The sequence below is a fragment of the Equus caballus genome, chromosome X, assembly GCF_041296265.1.
Source record: "Equus caballus isolate H_3958 breed thoroughbred chromosome X, TB-T2T, whole genome shotgun sequence".
Lineage (NCBI taxonomy): Eukaryota > Metazoa > Chordata > Mammalia > Perissodactyla > Equidae > Equus > Equus caballus.
In genome coordinates this window covers 38,821,085-38,839,966 of record NC_091715.1, presented here as the reverse complement: position 1 = coordinate 38,839,966, position 18,882 = coordinate 38,821,085, and the positions used below count along the sequence as shown (strand labels likewise).

The 18,882-nt window shown below is 43.2% G+C and overlaps 1 protein-coding gene across 12 annotated transcripts in view; it reads right to left on the bottom strand.

Annotated features, from left to right (window-relative positions):
- JADE3 (jade family PHD finger 3) overlaps positions 1-7,001 on the bottom strand; it is a 128,578-nt gene extending 121,577 nt beyond the window's left edge. For 2 of the 12 annotated variants that reach the window (XR_011435077.1, XM_070258589.1), the window contains exon 1: positions 6,842-6,905. The gene's annotated coding sequence lies outside the window, so the exon portion shown is untranslated. Of the gene's footprint in view, positions 1-6,445; positions 6,604-6,841 lie in introns of those variants that run through there. The other 10 variants (XR_002805517.2, XM_070258596.1, XM_023634153.2 and 7 more) reach the window with 8 other exon arrangements.
- Between the last annotated feature and the right edge of the window lie 11,881 nt (positions 7,002-18,882).

Genomic DNA, 18,882 nt, shown 5'->3' with positions numbered 1-18,882 from the left:
AGCCACACTATCTCCCTTTGGCTTCCTTCTAGAAAAATCATCACTCAGCCCCACACTCAGTAGAAGAAAAGGTAGAAAGGGTGGTACAATCATATCAGTCTCAAGAAAACACTACATTTAAGTGAGCGTTTAACAAGATTTATCAAAGGAAAAGAGGTTACATTCGTTAATAATTACTATGCATCACTGCAACAATGGCCCCCAATTTTTTCACATCTCCTTGTAGCTACACCTTTGGATGGTCCCCTCCCACAATAACTCTAGGCTTGGCCATGAAAGCACTTCAGTGCTTTGGCTGATGGGACAATATCAAATGTGACATAAGCAAACACTGGAGAAGTGCTTGTGTACCGGTGCTTGCTCTCACTTGCTCCTTTTTGTGCCTTTGAGACCACCATGTTAACAAGTCCAGACTAGCCAGCTGGAGAAGAGACCACTTGGAGTGGAGATGAGCCATCCCACCTTAGAGCCTCTGACCAATCAGCCTGCCAACCACCAGATGTGTGAGCAAGGCCGTCCTAGATCATCCAGCCACCAGCTAAGAACCCTCCCTGCCAAAAAAGCTAATTAACACAGCTACCTCAGAGTAAATGTTTGTGGTCCAGTACGTACAGAAAGGGTAAGAGAACACTTGTCTTCCTCCCATGAAGTTTACTCTGCATGTAAGAAATAGTTTCAAACTGAAAAACCTACAGTACCTGGATGAGAATAAATATATAAGTATTGAAAAAATGCCTAAGTCTTCCCAGATTCTCACAAATGTGCTGTCTGCCATCACAGATGGCACACACCAAAAAAACAAAAAAACATAAAAAATTTCCATTTAGTCACTGAAGCATCTTTACCATGATATATTTAAACCAAGGTCTTATACTCAACATTTCTAACACTGAACAACAACTCAGGTTTCCAGGAATTACTTTTTCTCCCAATTCTACTTTTTTCCCCATTTCACAGGGCTCAGTGAAAGCTGAAAGAGCTCCCTTAACACAGCCTAAAAAGCATCAGACATATGAGCCTAATTAAACCTCCTTCTAGAAGCATTCTGCAAAACCAGCTTCTTCCAGCATCACAGCAACTCTTTTTAGCCATGTTAATGGAAGGCAGTAAAAACTGCTTAAGATCTACACATTTGGGCCAGAAACATTGCCTCTATTGGATCACAAAGTGGAACACTGAAGGGGAAATGGCTTTCTCAAGCCACTTTTGTTCAGGCCTCACTAGATGCTTTTCTGGATTAAACAAACACACACACACACACACATCATACAGTTTAAGAAAAGGTGAAAAACACCTTTCAGCAGCCTCCCATTGCCCTTGGAATAAAACACAAGCTCCTTAACAAGGTCCCCTAAGGCCCTGTCAATCTTCCTCTGCCTACTTCTTCTCTTTACCCAGGTCCTAGCCAAACCTCTGTGGATCCTTTCCACATCTCTCTCCCACCTCAGTGCCCTCACAACACCTGCTGTTTCCTCTGCCGGGCGATCCCTTCTCGCTGACTTTTACCTTGCTTATTTCTGCTCATCCTTCAGGCTCCAGGGTACCTTGCTGGTCTCCCTCACAGAAGTGTTCTACCTCTTACTTGCTGTGTGACCTTGGGCAAGTTACCTTTGCTTCACCTCCCTGAGCCTCACACCTCAGAGAGACACCCTATGTTAAATACTTAGCACAGTGCTCGGCAGACAGGAAATGGTTAACAAATCATTGCTGTTGTCACTGTTATTATCCCATATAATGATCTCCATCATAGCTCCTAGTACAGTTAGTAATTAGATATTTATTTGTAGAAAAATTAGAAACACCACCTTAGTTCCAACCTTAATACCTAACACTTTTCATGCTATTTCCCCACATACTGCATTTTTGGAGGGGAAGATGAAGTCAATGTTCACAGAGCAATTATTACCTCAATTAATTATTACATCAGAGACATGGTTTGGCAAACAAAGATACTGAGGCATAGAGAAGTTAAGTAACTGGGCAAGATCAAGAGTAGATTAGAATCCAAGCTGGCCTGACCCCATAGCCTGTGCCAGGTGTACGACAACAAAGGCCTCCCTAACTCGTGAACCTTGCCATCTAAGGGCAGCAAGACTGAGAAGATGGATCTCCACATTTACGTACATCCCAAAGGACTCCCAAGTATCTACTCTTCAGATCCTTAACCAGCCTAGTGTTCTAATCACCCCCTGTAAACCCTTTCAGCGAATATTCTTCCCCCTGACTGTGATGGTAAATTTCCTTACTTCCTTTCCACTGGATGTTGAACTGTTAAGGAGATGAATATCCTTCACCTCTTATACCCCTAGCAAACAGGAGGCATTCAATACATGTTTGCTGAATGAATTAAATGAAAATGTTGGAGAATATATTATGGCTACAAAGTTAGGGAGTGGCAGAGTTGATTTTCATAACAGTATTAAAGTTTGGCATAGTTAGGAACAAATCCGACAAGAATGATGACAAAAGGGGAGCCTATCTCAACCACTTTTACAATTGATAATGATTTCTATATCTAGCTCTAGAGATTTACATGTGAGTTACAAATGCATGCTTCACAGCTATAGGTAGACCTTACTCTACCTCTGGGGCCCTGTATCACCACCAATGTTCTGTTAGATCCCACAGCTACACCTGAACCATCCTTCATGACAGGAAGTCCTTGACAAATACCAATCTCTCATTGGTTACTCTCAAATGGTTCAGAAAAAGAACCAAAAAGAGCAAATTGGAGCAAACTGTTAATAAATGGTGATCTTAGGTAAACAGAATACGGGAGTTCTTTGTACTATTCAACTTTTTTGTAATAATATTATATCAAAGTAAAAAGGTTTTAAAATCTAAAAAAGAATAACAACAATAATTTTCCCAGGAGATTCCAACACACAAGGTCTAGTGTACTGGCTATGATGATATCATATTCTCGTCAGTTGTTCCAAAAAAACATACTCCAGGCTCGGGTTTCCTTGCCTATCAGCCAATATCAAGGGACGAAGAGCTCCTTGAGTAGCAGCCTTCAGCCATAGCTTCTGGGTTCTGGCAGAGATTAAATTACTTACTGCTTGAAGAGTATTAACAAACCCATAGGTATTTCCTATTGATCAAAGCCCTAGAACGATCTTCCCACTTTCTTCACTTGGCTGCCCTCTGAGTTTTTACTTTCCTTTTCCTAAGCTTAGCTAGGGGGTCAAATTCTCCCCAGGACCCTCCTGTCCCCCAAGAGGAGCACAGAGGCAGCTCTGATGGTAAGAGCTTTGCTGCTATTGTCTATGGAGAGCCCTACGGGAGGAGGGAAAAATAACTATAAGGGAGTCACAAAGGTTCCAGAAACAGAAAACTCAAAGCAGTGGTTACTTGGTCTGTAAAGACCACTTGCTAGCAGCCTTTTATTCATTCATCACTTCTACCCACTCATCCTAGAGCCTCCTCACCCAACAAACCAGAATGCTTCGGCTTTCCCAGCCACTGTAGCCGGAACAATAAGTAGAAACTTGTAAACCATTCAAGTGTCCCCATATTAGCCATTTCAGGAGAGTGCCAGATGGGTGTCACCTAACACCCAGCCCTCACCTATAAGGTGAGGAAAGTAAAGGTCATAGAAAGTTATCCCCTGATGAGAGATTTTCTTAATGTAAGCCAGCATATGAGCTCTACCTTCCTCAACTGCTGTTTTGTATAAGCTCCATGAGGAGGGAGGTGCATTATGTCCTATGATAACGTTCAACGTCTGTATTCCTGATGAAGGCTTACAAGGGCCCTCTGTAATGCCACATCTTCACGAACACCCGATGCCTCCTGCCTCCCCCAGTTCCCCCAAAATACTTGCCTAGTTCTAGCCAGACCTCAAAGTAGTGGGCAAAAAGAAGAAATGGCTTTGCGCAGCTTAGGGGAGAAATGGGTTGTTACGGTTGGTGGAACAGAAGGGAGAGAAAAGACAAGCATTATCAAAGGAGAGGATCATGCGACCTACAAACCTTCAACATCCTTTGTTCTTTTTTTTTTTGAGGAAGACTAGCCCTGAGCTAACTACTGCCAGTCCTCCTCTTTTTGCTGAGGAAGGCTGACCCTGAGCTAACATCCGTGACCATCTTCCCCTACTTTATATGTGGGACGCCTACCATAGCATGGTGTGCCAAGCAGTGCCATGTCCGCACCCGGGATCCGAACCCGTGAACTCTAGGCCGCCGAGAAGCGGAGCGTGCGAACTTAACCGCTGCGCCACCAGGCCGGTCCCCATTCTTTGTTCTTGAAAATTTCTTAACTCATACTTTTCACCTATGTTGAGAGCCCTGCAGCACCGCCTGTCCTGAGCCTGGGAACCTCCTCTACAGGCCAGAAGGTGGGTCACAGGCACCCCTAAGGCTGCTTCCAAGTCACTCCTGGCTCCCAGCTGAACACAAACACTTCAGGGAGCAGTGGGAGGCCCTTCTCCACCTTCCCCTACCTGCGACCAAGATTCACAGGCGAGAGGGCATTTACCACACTGCCAAGGCACAGCAACGTGACTCAGAGAAGAGGGAGACAGAAAGTGCGGATTCTAGAACCAGACCTGCACTCCTGAGTATTCCAGAAGTGACCGGATGAAGAACGCAAGGAACTGTTTCAAGGCAACAATATTGGGTTAAGAGCTCTTCTCTAGCAAACAAAACTGTAGAGAAGAGCACAGCTGAAGAAAAGGTGGCAATGATGGTAGTAGCTACCGCTGAGAAGCACTTCCCAAGGATCTCGTGTAAACCTCTTACCCTTTGAAGAGAGGTATTATCCTTTCAGGGCTCAAGTATTTAAGCTCAGAGCTCACTTTAAATGAAAAAGAAAATGATATGTTATGGAGGTAGAATACTCCTAGGCTAAACAAAAAAGAAAAAAAAAGTATTTTCACTTATCCGGAGAGTAATCACATGAAGCTATAAAAGTATGAGAACTACACTATTCAAAGGGTACAGAGGCCAGGATCCACATTCCCATTGTTTACAGATGTTATGAAAGTATTAAATTAAATAAAAACACAAAACTTTGTTCAAGCTGACTCCTTTCTCATCCCCCACCCCCCAACTCCCAGGCTGACAAGAAGTGGCTGCAGGGAATGTATTTAAGAAAACCACTCTGGGAAAGTGGATTCTGGGTTGCTTAAACTAAGCCAAGATGTTGTGCAACCAGTTTTTACCTAAATTATTTTCCATTACTTTCCGAGTTTAGAGAGAAGCAGTTATCTTTATCAGACTGAATACAGGGAATGAGGCCGCCTTCCCCTCCAGGCCACTGGAATCACCATCAACACGGTTTTGATTTCTTATACAATCAGCCAGCGGCGGGAGGGGCGTGGGGAATCTGCTCCTCAACTTCACAGATAAACGGATCTCACATGGAAAAAAAAAAAAACCCTCGTGCACATCTGAGGCCATGGATTTCCTTGCAACTCAGATAAGCCAGAGAAGCGGCCAAACAAGTTTCTTGCCAAAAGCCTAGGAGCTACATACGTCCCGGGGCTACACAACGATACCAACTTTTAAACACGCCTTCACATACCCCTGTTATGGTCACTCATTCGAGATCCCGCCCTCCTTTCCTCCTCGCAATAAACGCAGGTTGCCCCGTGCAATTTAAAGCCAGACTTCAGAGCCGACGCCGGGGCTCTGAAAAGCGAGAGGTAAAGATTGGAGGGAGGCTCTCTTCTGCTTTTCTTTTTCATCGATTGCCCCACGGCGAAGGGAATAACACCAACTCGACCGCTGGAGAAAAGTTAACTTTGCCGTGCCCAGCGGTGGGAAATTTTTCCCGTAAGACTCGCAAAGCCCTACTGCTTTTCCCACCCCCCGGAGCGCCCGGCGCCCGGCGGCAGCGGCGGCCCCGAGCGGCAGCGCCCGAACAATGACGGCAGGGGGAGGGAAAGTTCGTCAGCCCGCGGGGCGCCCCGCTCGCCGGGGGCCTCGCCGCTCCCCGCACCGCCGGCCCTCCTCCGCAGGCACTCGGTCCTTCCCGCCCCCCGCCCTGCAAACAGCCCGGGCGCGCCCGCGCTCCCCGGAGCATCCGGCCCCAGGCGGCCCGCGGGGCAGGTCCTCCCGCCGCGGGGCTCACGCCGGGAGCCCCGGGACCCGGCAGAGCACGGGCGGAGGGGGCGCCGGGAGGGGGCACCGGAGGGAAGAGCCGGAGCAGTTATGGCGCTCAGTCGCTGCCCGAGCGGAGCTGCCGCGAGCCCGGGCGACCGCCCCCGACCCCCGCACGGCCCCCGGCCCTGCCCCGGCCGGCACCGGGGCCGCCGGGCACTTCACCTCAGCCCACACACGCCCACAGCCCGCAGCCGCCGCGCACGCCCGAGGCGACCGCGACTCGGAGCCAGCGACCCGGCAGCGCGCTGCGAGGCTGACCGGGACGCCCGCTCCGACTCCCTGCGGCCGCCACTCCCACCGCCCGGGCGGCGCGCCGCGGCCCCCTCAGGGGCGCCTACCTTCGCGTGGCTCGTCGCGGCGCCTTCCCGGCTCCACGCTCGAGCCCGGCAACGTGCCGGGCGAGTCCAGCAGGGGAGGTACCCGCCCCCTAACCGCTCGCTTTCTTCTCTCCCCTCCCTCGCACCTGCCCCCTAATCTCCTCCCCGCCCCCGCCCCCGCCCGACCCGCCGGGGCCGCCCCCTGCGCCGCAGCTCCCGCCCTCGGCTCCCGCCCGCCGGGCCCGTCAGGCCTCCGCGCTGGGCAGGCGGTTGGGCGGCGGCGGCGGCGGCGGCGGCGGCTGAAGCGGCGCCGAGCACTATTGTATTCCTGACACTGTGCGCTCCCACGCTCCGCCTCTTCCCCTTCCTCCCTCCCCCCACTCACTCCCCCCAACCCGCCGGCCGCGCTCGCCCTACCCGACTGGCTCCCCGCCGTCCGCCCGCCGCGCGCTCTTCTGGCGGGCTGGGCGCCACAGCCAGCGCCGCGCGTCCCGAGGCCCCGCCCCCTTTTGCTCCCGCACCCGCCGCGGCGCCGGGCTCCAGGTGGGTTCCCCGCGGCTTCCGCGGCGCGCGTGCCTTCCAGGAGGAGCCTCGACCGGCCGAGTGCCAGAGAGGGCGGCGGGGAGGTTCCTGGGCTGCGGCGAGAGACAACTAAGCTTTCATGGCCCCTTTCAACTCTGAAGTTCTCTAAGTGGACCCTCGTGTATTCAACTCGTTGTCCAGCCACTGTTGATTTAAATCGTTTGCGCTTGGATTACCTCTGAGAATAAAGCCCAGGTGGCTATCATATCATAGCATAAACTTATTCAATTGTAAGACAAATCGTTGATGATGTCGTGTGGCTTTTTGATGTGTCAACTTGGTTAGGCTCCAGCCCCCCGGTTTTCAATCAAGCACGAATCTAGGTGTTGCTGTGAAGAGATTTTGATGTGACTAAAGCTCCTGATCAGTTGACTTAAAGTCAGGGAAACTACCTTGTATAATCTGCGTGGGCCCCATCGTTCCTTTCTGACTGCATGCCCTGCAGATTTTGGGTTTGCTTAGCCATCCCCACAATTGTGTAAGCCATATATCTCGTAATGAATGAATGAAAAAGCAAATTATATACGTATGTATATATACACACAGCCGCAGTCATGCCTCACTTACCCCCGGGATATGTTCTGAGAAATGTGGCGCTTTCATTGTAGTGTGCACTAAAGGGGAACAGAACTTGCTACCTCAAAATGTCTCTTTAACATGAGGATTATTTTGAAGAAACAAAAGACAAAGTTTTTCTTGTTACCTCCCCCTTAACTGCCTAAAAGAATTCAGATTTAAAAACCTGTCTCAGGATGCGAGCTATCACCTTAGCATAACGGGAATTAGATGGTAGACAGGGAGGAACCTAGAAAAGCCTGTTTGTTGGGTTCTCATCTGTGTTCTTTTACTTCTCATGTCGGTTTAATTCTTAGACCAGCTGGAAGAACCTCGAAGGGTAGAGGAAAATTTCTTCCTCCCCTACGGTACTTAGGCAAATCTAGATGGTATAGCTTACTACACACCTAGGCGCTATGGTACTAATCTTATGAGACCATGGTCACATATGCAGTCCATCGTTGACCATAACGTTATTATGCAGCCTGTGACTATATATATATTGTCCTGTTGGTCTGCCTCTCTGGTGGAATCCTGCCTCATATAGATGTTTAAGCAACAAATCCTTTTTGATTTACTACCAGGGTTTGAATATGTACCATGTGGAATTACTATGAACTCATATTGTCATTTTCATTTACTTTTCTAGGCTAAACAAAAATGTAGGCTCTTTTATATTTTGTCTGTTTTTCATATCGAAGATGTAGTTCTATTTCATAATATGCAAATATGTGAGTTCTAAAATATTCACAGTCCTTCAGACTTACCTCATTCTATATTTACATATAAATATATAAATATGACATGTATTATACATATTATGTTATATAATTATATATTAATATAATACTGTAATAATACATATAATTATATTTAATAATTTATAATTTATATTATATATTATAAATATAAAGATATTTATATATACCTCATTATACTCAACTCATTTTGAAATGTTAACTTAAAAAGCAAATTCACTAGTTATTTTACCCTCAAAATGAGTTTATTGGGAAATAGCCAAAAGAATTGCGATTCAGGATGTGCATGCTATGGTGAACCATAAGCAAATCCAGAGAGACAAAAGAAGGGGCTTGCTTTTGTAGGGCAAAAGGGGTAGTAGAGAAGGGCTGTTCTAAAGGAAAGTCCATTGGAGGAAAGTAGCAGTTCACGGTGGTGACAGCTTCTCGTTCGCTGAGCTGTGGCGTTTCTCATTGGTTGCACTGTTGCTGGGCTTAGAGAGAAATCTTCCTTCGGTAGTAAAGTAGTTGTACTTCCTGTTGGAAATGCAAGCATGGATCTCTTTCTGTTTGGAGTAATTGATGATGTATCATAGGGCATGAGAGCTTCCCCTACAGGCCTTCTGGACTCCAATTTAGTTGAGGTTTCTTTTATTGATATCACAGAAATAATTATAGCTTCACAGGATCCGTAAAAAATATTACAGAAAAGTCCCATGTATTCTTCACCCAGTTTATCCCCGTGGTAATATCTTACATAACCAACATATTGACCTTGGTACAATCCACAGACCTTATTCAGATTTCACCAGTTTTACATACTCATTTCTGTGTCTGCATATATAGTATTATGCAATTTTATCACATTTGTAGATTCATGTAACCACCACAATCAACTATTTCTCCATCACAAAGATTCTTCTTGCTACCCAATATAGTCACAGTCACCTCCTCCTACTCTAACCCCTGGCAACCCCTAACATGTTCTCTATCTCTATAATTTTGTTATTTCAAGAATATTATGTAGATAGAATCATACCTTTTGAAACTGGCTTTCCTTTACTGAGCATAATTTCCTTGAGATCCACCCAAGTTGTAGGCATCAATAGTTCATTCCTTTTTTTGCTGAGTAGTAGTATTGCTATGGTATGGATGTACTATATTTTGTCCACCCATTGAAGGACATTTGGGTTGTTTCCGATTTTTGCCTGTTAAGAATTAAACTGCTATGAACATTCATGTAGAGTTTTTTGTGTAAACATAAGTTTTAATTTCTCCAAGACAAATACCCAAGAGTGTAATTGCTAGTTCGGATGGTAAGTGTAAGTTTAGTGTTAGAAGAAACTGCCAAAATTTTCCAGGCTCTCTCTACCATTTTACATTTCCACCAGCAATGTATGAGAGATCCAGTTTCTCCACATCTTTGCCAGCATTTGGTGTTGTCACTGTATTTTTATTTTAGCCATTCTAATAGGTGGGATATCTCTTTGTTTTAAATTGTATTTCCCTGATAGCTAATGATGTTGAGCATCTTTTCATGTGCTTATTTGCCATCTGTATATCCTCTTTGGTGAAATGTCTGTTCATGTCTTTTGCCCATTTTCTAATTGTATTGTTTGCTTCTTACTGTTAAATTTTGAGAATTCTTTATATATCCTAGATACAAGTTCTCTGTCAGATATGTGGTCTGAAAATATTTTTCGCAGTTTGTAGCTGGTCTTTTCATCCTTTTAAGAGATTTTGCACACCAGAATTTTTAATTTTGGTGAAATCCAACTCATCAATGTCTCCATTTATGTATTATCCTTTTGGTGTCATGTCTAAGAAATTTTTTGCCTAGCCCCAGGTCCCACAAATTTTCTCTCATATTTCCTTGTTATAGTTTTATATTTTACATTTAAATCCATGATTCATTTTGAATTAATTTTTGTATAAAATATGAACCTAAGGTCGAGGCTCATATTTTTGCCTATGGAATTTTTTATTAAAATGACTATCTTTCCTCCATTGAATTGCTTTTGCACCTTTGTAAAATCAGTTGGCAGGGGCCAGCCCCCTGGCCAAGTGGTTAAGTTCGTGTGCTCCACTTTAGTGGCCCAGGGTTTTGCTGGTTCGGATCCTGGGCGCGGACATGGCACCGCTTGTCAGGCCATGCTGAGGCGGCGTCCCACATGCCACAACTAGAAGGACCCACAACTAAAATATGCAACTATGTACTGGGAGGATTTGGGGAGAAAAAGCAGAAAAAAAATATTGGCAACAGTTGTTAGCTCAGGTGTCAATCTTAAAAAAAAATCAGTCGGCATATTCGCATTGGGCTATTTGTGTGGGGCTACCTCTCGGTTCTCTGTTCTTTTCTGTTGTTCTATGTGTCTATCCCTCTGTGAATACCAAACAGTTTTGATCACTGTAGCTGTACAGTCTTAACATTGGATAGAGTGATTCCTCCCACTTTATTCTTCTTCAAAATTGTTTTTAGCCATTCAAGGTCATTTGCCTTTCCATATAAATTTTGGAATGAGCATGTCTGTATCTACAAAAACCTTGCTGGGATTTTGATAGGAATTGTGTTAAATCTTTAGACTGATTTGCAGAGAATTGACATCTTTACTATACTTAGTCTTCCAGTCCATGAACACAATATGTGTGTCTCTCCATTTATTTAGATCTTCTTTGATTTCCTTCATGAGCATTTTGGAATTTTCAGCATACAGATCCTGTAAGTGCTTTGTGAAGTGTATACTGTATTTCATTTTCTTTGGGGTGATTGTAAATAGTATTGTGTTTTAAATTTCAGCTTCCTCATTCATTGTTCATTATTAGTGTATAGAAATGCAATTAATTTTTGTGTTTTGATCTTGTCTCTTTTGACTTTGCTGAACCCATTTATTAGTTCTAGGAGTTTTTTGGTAGATTCTTTGGGATTTTCCACATAGACAATCATGTTCTCTGTGAATATCGACAGTTTTGTTTTTTCCTTTCCAATCTATATGCCTTTTCCTTTCTTTGCTTGCCTTACTGTGCAGGCTAGAACTTTCAGTACTATGTTGAATAAAAGTGGTGTGAGCGGACATCCTTCCCTTGTTCCCTGTCTCAGGGGGAAACAGTCCATCTTTCATCATTAAGAAAACTGTTAGCTGCAGGGTTTTTTGTAGATGTTGTTTATCAAGTTGAGAAAGTATCCTTCTATTCATAGTTTGCTGAGAGTTTTCATCATGAATGAATGCTGAATTTTGTCAAATGCTTTTTCTGCATCAATTGATATAATCATGATTTTTCTTCTTTAGCTTGTGGATATGATAGATTACATTGATGGAATACTGATTTTTGAACTAACCTTGCATATCTGCAATAAGCCCCACTTGGCCATAGTATAATTCTTTTCATACCTTTCTGGATTCTATATCACTAATATTTTGTTGCAGATTTTTGTGTCAACGTTCATGAGAGAAGTTTTGAGGGTTTTCGTCACTGTCTTTGTCTGGTTTTGGTATTAGGATAATACTAGCCTCATAGAATGAGTTGGGAAGTTGTGCAGAAAAGAGTTAACATAGTAGGCTCTTGGCGGGCACCTGGGAGCTTGGATTTCAGGAGAGTTCCCACTGTGCCCAGAACCGATAAGAGTGGCTCACTGTGCCAATCCATTTGTGGCTCACTGTGCCAATCCATTTGTACAAATGTGATTTATGCTGGGACTAGGATTCAAGTCTCCTGATTTCCAAGCTGTGCAGAAAAGAATTAACATAGCAGGCCTAACTGCTATCCTTTGAAAGGCCTGTTTGCAAGGTCGGTCCTTAGATGGCATCTGGAAACTTGGATTTGGGGTGAGTTCCCACCGCTCCCAGGACTGATAAGAGTTGCTCTCTGTGTCTAAACTGTTTGTATAAACAATATGGTTTGTGTTGAGCATCTGCTTTCCTTCTGGGAGTCTAGAATTTGGGTAACTGCTAGGCAGAGGGTGCCTACGAGACTAACCCCCAATAAATGCCCTGGGAACTGAGTTTCTAATGAGCTTCTCTGATAGACAACATTTCACACGTGTGATCACAACTCTTCGCTGGTTGCCTTAGGTGCGTCCTGTGTGACTTCACTGGGAGAGGACTCTTGGAAGCTTGTGCCTGGTTTTCTCTGGACTTCACCCCATGTGCCTTTTTCTTTTGCTGATTTTTCTCTACTTTCTCTTGCTGTAATAAATCATAGCTATGAGTCTGACTATGTGCTGAGTTCCTAGTGAATCACTGAGCCCGGGAATGGTCTTGGGGACCCCTGACACAGAAGTGTTCCCTCTTCTTTGGTATTCTAGGAGAGATTGGGTAAAATTGGTGTTAATTCTTTAAATGTTTGGTAGACGTCTCCAGAGAAATCATGTGAACCTGGAGCTTTCTTTTTTCAAGAACTTTTAAATTACAAATCCAATTTGTTTAATTGTTACTGGACTATTCAAATTATAAATTCCATGTTAGTTGAGTTGTGGTAGTTTGTGGTTTTCAAGGATTTGGTCCATTTTATCTAAGTTATCGAATTTATGTGCATAGGATTTTTCATAGTATTCCTTTTTTTTTTAAACACTTCTATCACCTCACAAATTTATCCCTTTTTTTGGTGAAAACATTTAAGTTCTACTCTCTTAGGAAATTTCAATCATACAATATGTTATCAACTATAATCCTGATGTTATACATTGAATCCTCAAACCTTATTCATCATATAGCTAAAAGTTTGTACATTTTTACCAACCTCCCTCTATTTCCCCATCCCCCAGCCTCTGGCAACCACTATTCTACTGTCTGTTTCTATGAGTTCCACTTTTTTTTTAAGGTTACATATATAAGTGATACCATGCGGTATTTGTCTTTGTCTGGCTTATTTCACTTAGTGTATAGTATATACACACACACACACCGCATTTACTTGATCTATTCATCCATTGACAGACACTTAGATTGTTTACATACCTTGACTGTTGTGCATAATGCTGCAATGAACATGGGAGTATAACCATGTCTTTGACATAATAGTTTTATTTCATTAGGATATATACCCAGAAGTGGGATTGCTGGATCACGTGGTAGTCCTTTTTTTTTTCGGGGTGGGGGCTGTCCCTAATGTCAAAGAAATTTAATAATTTGCAAGTTTGTTTTCCAAATAGTGACAGATTTTATGAACATTTTGTTCATGGTTTGACTATATATTTGCTATGGACAGACATTCACATAGCATCATTTTTCCAAAGAATTTGGGAACTGAGTTGAGAACTTTATTTTCTTTTCAATGGCTGCAGAATCTGTAGTAAGATCCCCTGTCTCATTTGTGATATTAGTGATTTGTGTCTTCCCTCTTTTTATCTTAGTTGATCTTGCTCTAGGTTTATCAATTTTATTGATTTTTTTCAGAGAAATAGCTTTTTGTTTAATTGATTTCCTCTATTGTTTTCTATTTGCAATTTTATTGATGTCTGCTCTTATCTTTATTTCCTTCCTTCTGCTTGCTTTGAGTTCATTTTATTTTGCTCTTCTTTTTCTGCTGTCTTGAGGTGGGAGCTTATGTGATTGATATAAGACCTTTCCTCTTTTCTAATGTAAGCATTTAGTGTTCTAAATTCCCATGTCAGCACTGCTTTAACTACATTCCATAAATTTTGATATATTTTCATTCAGTTCACTGTATTTTTTAAAATTTCCCTTGAGATTTCCTTTTTGACCTATGGATTAATGAGAAATGTGTTGTTTAGTTTCCAAGTGTTTGGCGATTTTTCTGTTGACTTTGTTATTGAGTTCTAGTTTGAATCCATTATGGTCAGAGAACATACTCTGCATGATTTCAATTCTTTTACATTTGTTGAAGTTTGTTTTATGACCCAGAATATGAGCTATCTTGGTGAATGTTCCATGGGTATTTGAAAAGAATGTGAGTTATGCTATTGTTGGGTGGAGTGTCATATAAATTAGATCCTGTTGCTTTATGGTGTTGTTGAGCTGTATAATCTTACTGATTTTATGTCTAGTAGTTCTATTGCTGAGAGGGAGTATTGAAGTTTCCAACTATAATTGTGGATTTGTATATTTCTTCTTTCAGTTCTATCAGATTTCGCTTCAAGTATTTGGAGCTCTCTTGTTTGGTATATACCCATTTAGGATTGCTGCGTCTTCTTGGTGGACTGACCCTTTTAACATTATGTAATAGTCCTCTTTGTCCCTGGTAATTTTGTTTGCTCTGAAGTCTACTTTATCTGATATATTTTTTATTTTTTAATTATCTTATTGCGGTCATATTGGTTTATAATATTGTGTAAATTTCAGGTGTACATCATTATGTTTCAGCTGCTGTATAGACTGCATCGTGTTCACCACCAAAAATCTAGTTTCTATCCATCACCATCCATGTGTGCCCCTTTACCCCCTTTGCCCTTCCCCTACCCCCTTCCCCTCTGGTAACCACTAATCTATTCTCCTTATCTATGTGTTTATTTGTTTATTTTCCACATATGAGTGAAATCATATGGTATTTGGCTTTCTCTGTCTGACTTATTTCACTTAACGTAATACCCTCAAGGTCTATCCATGTTGTCGCAAATGGCACGATTTCGTCTATTTTTATAGCTGAGTACTTACTATTCCATTGTATATATATACCACATCTTCTTTATTCATTGTCTGTTGATGGACACTTAGGTTGCTTCCAAGCCTTGCCTATTGTGAATAATGCTGCAATGAACATAGGGGTGCATATACCTTTTCAAATTAGTGTTTTCATGTTCTTTGGGTAAATACCCACAAGCGGAATAGCTAGATCATATGGTATTTCTTTTTTTCTTTTTTTTTTTAAGACTTTATTTTTCCTTCTTCTCCCCAAAGCCCCCTGGTACATAGTTGTATATTTTCAGTTGTGGGTCCTTCTAGTTGTGGCATGTGGGATGCCATCTCAGCATGGCTTGATAAGCGGTGCTAGGTCCATGCCAGGATCCGAACCGGTGAAACCCCAGGCCGCCAAAGCAGAGTGCACGAACTTAACCACTCGGCCATGGGGCCAGCCCCACATATGGTATTTCTATTACTTTATCTGATATTAATATAGCCACTCCTGTTTTTATAAATTGTTTGACTAGTATATCTTTTTTCATCATTTCACTTTATGCATACCTATGTTATTATATTTGAAGTGAGTTTCTTGTAGACAGCATATAGTTAGGTTATTTTTAAAAACCATTCTGTGAATCCCTGTTTTTTAATTAGTATATTTAGACTATTTATGTTTAACACAGTTATTGATATCTTAGCGCTAAAGTCTAACATTTTATTATTTGCTTTCTGTTTATTCCTTCTGTTCTCATTCCTCTGTTTTCCTTTTGTTGCCTTATTGTGGGTTACTTGAATATTTTTTAGAATTTTATTTTGACTTATATAGTGTTTTTGAGTGTTTTGAGTATTTTGAGTATATCACTTTGTGTGGTTTTCTTAATGGTTGTTCTAGGTATTAAAATATACATATATAACTTATCACAGTCTACTGTCATCAACATTTTACCACTTCTAGTAAAGTGTAGAAACCTTATTTTCATTTAGGTCCCTTTACCCTCCCACTTTTTAAATATAATTTTTTTAGTTTATTTTTTTTAAAAGATTGACACCTGAGCTAACAACTGTTGCCAATCTTTTTTTTTCTTTCTGCTTTTTCTCCCCAAACCCCCCTAGTACATAGTTGTATGTTTTAGTTGTGGGTCCTTCTAGTTGTGGCATGTGGGCCGCCGCCTCACCGTAGCCTGATGAGTAGTGCCGTGTCCGTGCCCAGGATCCAAACCAGCGAAACCCTGGGCCACCGCAGCAGAGCGCGCGAACTTAACCACTCAGCCACGGGGCCAGCCCCTAAATATAATTTTTTAATCTGTTTCTTCTACATACATTGAACCCAACATTATAATTTTTGCTTCAACAATCCATCATGATGGAGAAAACTCATGAGGAAAAGGATAGTCTATTATATTTATCCTTATTTTTACACATTTCATTGTTTTCCTTCCTTTGTGAGGTTCCAATCCTTCTTCTGTTATCATTTCCATTCTGTTTGGAGAACTTCCTTTAGCCATTCATTAATGGTAAGTCTGCTAGTGAAAATTTTGTAAGTTTTCTCTCATCTGAGAATATTTATTTCCCCTTCATTCCTGAAGGATATTTTTGCTGAACATGGAATTCTGAGTTGAGAATTCTTTTCTTTCATCGTTTGAAAAATGTACTACTTCCTTCCAGCCTATATGATTTCAAATGAGAAATCTGCTATCATCTGAATTAGTGTTCCTCTACAGGTGGTGCATTTTTTCTCTCTAGCTGCTTTCAAGATTTTTTTCTTTATCTTTAGTTTTGAGAAGTTATTTATGATGTGTCTTGGCATCGATGTTTTTGGGTTTTCCTGTCTGGGTTTCACTGATCTTCTTGAGTCTGTAGGTGTATGTCTTTTGCCAAATTTGGGCTGTATTTTTTTTTTGAGGAAGATTAGCCCTGAGCTAACTACTGCCAATCCTCCTCTTTTTGCTGAGGAAAATTAGCCCTGAGCTAACATCCATGACCATCTTCCTCTACTTTATACGTGAGATGCCTACCACAGCATGGCTTTAGCCAAGCAGTGCCATGTCTGTACCCGGGATCCGAACCGGTGAACCCCGGGCCACCGAGAAGTGGAATGTGCGAACTTGACTGCTGCGCCACCAGGCCAGCCCCAAATTTGGGACATTTTAAGACATTATTTATTTGAATTCATTTTCAGTCACACTCTCTCCTCTCATCCAAGGACTTCAGTGATAGGAATATTAGCACTTTTGTTATTGTCCAACAGGTCCCTGAGACCCTGGGTCTTTTTTCCCTCATTAATTTTCTCTCTTTTGTTCAGACTGGAGAAATTCTATTGTTCTGTCCTCAAGTTCACTGATTCTGTCCTCTGTCATCTTCACACTACTATTAAGCCTACCCAATGAGTTTTTTGGTTATTGCATTTATCATTTCTATAACTTCCCTTTGGTTCTTTTTTGTGACTTCTATTTCTTTGCTGAAATTTTATTGTTTTCTCCATTTGTTTCAAGAGAATTTGTAATTGCTCATTGAAGCGTTTTTTATGATGGCTACTCTAACATCCTTATAAGATAATTCCAACATCTGATTCATCTCAGTGATATGTCTGTTAATTGCCTTTTGCCATTCAAGTTGTGATTTTACTAGTTCTGGGTATGATGAGCACTTTTCCTTTGTCTCCTGGACATTTTGGATGTTAGGAGATTCTGGATCCTACTGAAATCTCCTATTTCAGCAGGCAGTTACCCTATTTTGGTTTAGTGCACAGGTTTAGTGTACTTCTGTGTGCTGTGGTTCCAATGACAATGTAGTTTTTAGAACCCTTTCAGTGCTATTCTGGTCTGCATCGTTTGTGTGCTACTTGAAGCCACCTGGCAAACTTAGGCCGTATTCCATACTGTAGTTCAGGTCTCAGACCTTCAGGCACGTTCCTTTAGTCAGTTTTACCTTTGGGTCAGTCAGGTGTCTTTCCAGGACTCCCTGTGCAGATTCAAGAATCCCTTTCTCCAGCTTCCTCCTCTCTGAGATCCTTCCTTTACTCCCTAATTGGGAGGGTGAGGGGCACCAGCTGCCACTGGCAGATGAGGGTGAAAAGTCCAGACTCCTCATGCTGTCTCCACTGATGTAGCAACATCGGGTAGGGGGCGGATCTCTCTGGATCATCTGCTGATGCCGGCCGAGAGGGGAGCAGCAGATGTTCAGAATCCCCCACAGCTCTCAGCGGACACCGCTGGCAGGAGAAGAAAGTGCCTCCCCAACCACCTGCCACTTGGTGGGGGTCAGGAGATCCTGTGCCTCCCTGGGCCATTTGGTGTCAGCAGGTGGGGATGTGGGGGTGGCAGATGCCAGTTGTGCCAGGGGCCGAAAGTGCTAACCTTGGCTACCTGCTGCTGCTGGGTGGGGCACGGCTGTATGGATTCCTCGCTGGGCATCCGCTGACCCACCGGCGGGGGCAGAGCACAGCTCCCCTCCTGTCTGGTGCAGTGCGGTTCAGGCTCCAGCTGGCTCTGGCCAGGTGCCGCTGGGGAGGAAAGTGCTTCCCCAGGCTGCCGGGTGCCGCGGGGACGCCCACTCAATCTCGGCTTATGCTCCCAGAGGGAGAGGAAGGCGGTCCTCCAGCAGCCTGAGGGTTCTGAAAGGTGGACCGAAGTTTGTGGTCCCTACTCATCCTCTGCTGGCCCTGCCGGCTGGGCTAGGGCGGGTGTTGTCAAAAAGATTTCTCTCCCGCTGGACTGGGTTTCTCTCCTTTCCTGATCCTCTGGCCAGAAAGAGCAGGTTTTTCTTTGGGTTTGTTGGTTTGTTTTTGTTTGTTTGTTTTTTGTCTGCGCTGGAGATTCCAAGTTTGCAGGCTTCTCCTGCACCCAGTCTGGGATATTGAAAAACCAGGGAGCTCACTGTGTGTTTCCTCAAGAGCTGGGTTTTCCAGCCAGCCCACCTTCCTCTTTCTACTACCAGAGTCTCTTTATGCTGAGATTTTTGTACTATTTCCAGGGATTTTAGTTGTACTTAGCAGGAAGGAGCAAGG